A 4,011-nucleotide genomic window follows, 5' to 3' on the forward strand; every position below is an offset into this window, starting at 1 on the left:
ATATTGCTGCTGCTGCTTTTTGTCCTTTGAATTATACAGTATTTTGTAGACTCTGCCCTTCAATGTGAAAGCAGGACATTAAAAAAAAAAATTGAAATCGACACTCAAGATTTTTGGGACCATATATCTTATCTGTGAAACTAAACAGATCTATACCTTCTGCTTCCTACAATCAAACCACCTCACAAAAATAAGAAAACTAAAACTATCCAAACATGATTAATAAGTCCTTAAAAGTTTAAAACTTTTAGAGGAAATGGAAGGAAGTTTTGAAAGGAGGAAACACAAGAACAAGGAAGGGGGAAAGCTTTAAAAGAAAGGAGGTGGGGTGGGAAATCAATGGGCCTCTCTTTTATTTGGCGACAAGCAAGTGCAAGAAAGTTCATCTGTAATTTGTTCAGTTGTCTGTCTTTTGCACATCTGTGTTCTGGCCAGAAGGGACTTTGAGGTTTTTCTGCAGCATGTGAGCATCAGCGGGCTCTATCCTCTTACAGTAGTTCTTCTTTGTCTCAATAATCTCAAAGCCAAACTTTCTGTAGAAGTCAATTGCAGACTCATTGCTGATCTGGACATGTAGATAGATGTTGTCAAAAGTGCCATCTTTTTCACAGATGTTTAAGACATGATTTAACATTTTAGTTCCTATTCTTAGCCTTCAGTATGGTGCCAGACATCCTAGTGTCACGATGTAAAGTCCCTTCTGATTCTGTTAATGATCCACCCTACAGCATACTGCACCTACTGCAATACCATTGAAATAGGCAAGTTTTGCTAGCTCGCCAACTTCCAGCGCATTCTTATAGAACTTGTCATTGGAGCTGACTGGAAAGATGACCTTGTTTAATCTCTTCAACTGTTTAATATCATGTGGTGTCACGTCTCTCAGCTCGATCCGGCTCCCTTTCATCTTCCCCGCCTGCTGAGGCCATTGTTACCACCAAATAGCAACGCCATTGTCGTCGCCGCCCTGAGCTCTCCGCGCCCTCAGCTCGGGCAGCTCCACCCCGCAAGCCGGCTTCCTCGCTTAGGGCAGGGAGCTGAGCGGGTGACGGAGGCCGCGAGAGCCTAGCGCGGCCCTGCGTCTCCAGAGGGGGCGGGGGTGCTTCCCGCCGCCGCGCTGCTGCCGCTGCTTCTCCACACGTGCACACGGGGCGCTCGCCTCCAGCCCGCCGCCGCAGTAGTCGCCAGCCAGACCCGCCGCCACGCTGTGCTGGATGAGTCTTTCATCCGTTCTTTCTCCTCAACTCCTACACTCCCTGCCCCTACCCCCAGCCCAAGACTTTGGACCTCAACTTGCGCTTAAGAAAATAGAAGCCTTCAGCTGACAGCTTCCTTGTCTCCCCTCCACCAAAGCAACCAGCCTGCCTGCCTTTGCGCCTGTCTTCCTCATCCTCCCTCCGGTCAAAGCTGAGCAGGTGCCCCTCCTCCTCCTAAAGAACTGTCCCTCCACGCGGGTCCTTCCATTCACACACGCTTATTAATACACGCTGTGGACCAGCCACTGCTCTGATGGTAGGGATAGAATCGTGAAGAAGATGGAGAAATTCATGCACTCTTGGAGCTCATATTCTAGTGGGAAAAGTCAGATAATAAACATGCAAAAAATAATATTATTTCAGACAAGAGCTAAGAAGAAAATGAACTCAACACATAGAAAAGAGAATGATGATGGTGATGGTGATGCTGAGGGTGCATGTGTGTATGTGCTTGGGAGGCCATGAATGACCTTTCTGAAGAATTAGCATGTGAGCTGAGACTTAAGACAGTGCGGCTGCCAGGCCTGTTTTTTAAGTCCTCCAGTCCTCAGTTTCTCCTTCCTTTTCTATCTTCAATCTTCCCCTCTCCACCGGATCATTTCTTAGTGTCCTTTATCCTAAGAAAAAAGAAACATCAAAAGTTTCCTTGGCTCCTTGTTTCCCTCCAGCTATCACCCCATTTCTCTGTTCATGTTCACAGCCAAATATCTTGAAAAACAGTCCACTAAGACCATCCCTGACTCCGAACCACCCTTTGTTCCTCAGTCCCCTCCCCTATTCTATTCTGGCTTCTGTGCCATCACCCAGACTACTCTTGTCAAGGCACCAGCGACCTCTGTGTTCCCTGACCTATTAGTGTTGTTTGACCCAACTGATTCTCCTTGCTTTCTTGGGCTCCTCTCTCCTCCAATCTCTCCAGACCTCGCCTTCCTTCCCTGGATGCTCCTGATCAGCTGGCTGACCAGCTCCTCTCCTCCACTGCCAGCCTTGAGACCCTGCAGTGTCCCCTGCTCTGTGGGGCTGCTTCTCTTCTCCTTGGGTGATCGCAGCTATTCCCACAACTTTATTCCCACATTACCTTCTACATGATGATGACTCTCAAATGTGTATTTCTGGCCGAAATATCTCTGAGCTCCAGATTTAAATATCCAATTATCTATTAGTTTTTAATCTCTCTGTAAGGCTCCACCATCCACCAAGCCTGAAACATGGGAGTGTTTCTTTATTTTTTTTCTCTCCTTTACTCCATACATAGAATCCACCTGTTAAAATTTCCTACCAAGCATTTCTCAGATGCATCCTTTTCTGTCTCCACTGCTGCCATCTATCATCTTTACCTGTAATAACAGTAACAGGGCCTTTCATGCTTGCTCTGTCATCCATCCTTTATCAACTTTGCAGATAGTGTCATCTTTTTTTTTTTAAAACATCTTTATTGGAGTATAATTGTTTACTTTGTTGTGTTAGTTGCTGCTGTATAACAAAATGAATCAGCTATACTTATACATATATCCCCATATATCCTCCCTCTTGTGTCTCCTTCCCACCCTTCCTATCCCACCCCTTTAGGTGGTCACAAAGCACGGAGCTGATCTCCCTGTGCTAGGCGGCTGCTTCCCACTAGCTATCTATTTTACGTTTGGTAGTATATGTAAGTCCATGCCACTCTCTCACTTTGTCACAGATTACCCTTCCCACTCCCCGTGTCCTCAAGTCCATTCTCTACATCTGCGTCTTTATTCCTGTCCTGCTTCTAGGTTGTTCAGAACCATTTTAAAAAATAAATTAGATTCCATATATATGTGTTAACATATGGTATTTGTTTTTCTCCTTCTGACTTCACTCTGTATGACAGACTCTAGGTCCATACACCTCACTACAAATAACTCAATTTCATTTCTTTTTATGGCTGAGTAATATTCCATTGTGTATATGTGCCACATGTTCTTTATCCATTCATCTGTTGATGGACATTTAGGATGCTTCCATCTCCTGGCTATTGCAAATAGAGCTGCCATGAACATTGTGGTACATGTCTCTTTTTGAATTATGGTTTTCTCAAGGTATATGCCCAATAGTGCGATTGCTGGGTCATATGGTAGTTCTATTTGTAGGTTTTTTTTTTTTTTTTTGGCTTGCACTGTGATGCCTTTATTTTTTTTTGCTGTGTTTTTTTTTTTTTTAAACATCTTTATTGGGGTATAATTGCTTTACAATGGTGTGTTACTTTCTGCTTTATAACAAAGTGAATCAGCTATACATATACATATGTTCCCATATTCTTATGTCCGTCACTTCTTTTGCAAATATTTTCTCCCAATCTGAAGGTTGTCTTTTCACCTTGCTCATGGTTTCCTTTGCTGTGCAAAAGCTTTTCAGTTTCATTAGGTCCCATTTGTTTATTTTTGTTTTTATTTCCATTTCTCTAGGAGGTGGGTCAAAAAGGATCTTGCTGTGATTTATGCCATAGAGTGTTCTGCCTATGTTTTCCACAAAGAGTTTTATAGTGTCTGGCCTTACATTTAGGTCCTAATTCATTTTGAACTTATACATTTAGGTCTTAATTCATTTTCAACTTATTTTTTTGTATGGTGTTAGGGAGTGTTTTAATTTCATTCTTTTACATGTAGCTGTCCAGTTTGCCCAGCATCACTTATTGAAGAGGCTGTCCTTTCTCCACTGTATATTCCTGCCTCCTTTATCAAAGATAAGGTGACCATATGTGCATGGGTTTATCTCTGGGCTTTCTATCCTG

At 43.3% G+C, this 4,011-nt stretch overlaps 1 pseudogene; it reads right to left on the minus strand.

The window, feature by feature from the left end:
- Positions 1 to 397: 397 nt before the first annotated feature.
- LOC112401835 (N-alpha-acetyltransferase 50 pseudogene) lies at positions 398 to 907 on the minus strand (annotated as a pseudogene).
- Between the last annotated feature and the right edge of the window lie 3,104 nt (positions 908 to 4,011).

This window comes from Neophocaena asiaeorientalis, unplaced genomic scaffold, assembly GCF_003031525.2.
Source record: "Neophocaena asiaeorientalis asiaeorientalis breed wild unplaced genomic scaffold, Neophocaena_asiaeorientalis_V1.1 scaffold76, whole genome shotgun sequence".
NCBI lineage: Eukaryota > Metazoa > Chordata > Mammalia > Artiodactyla > Phocoenidae > Neophocaena > Neophocaena asiaeorientalis.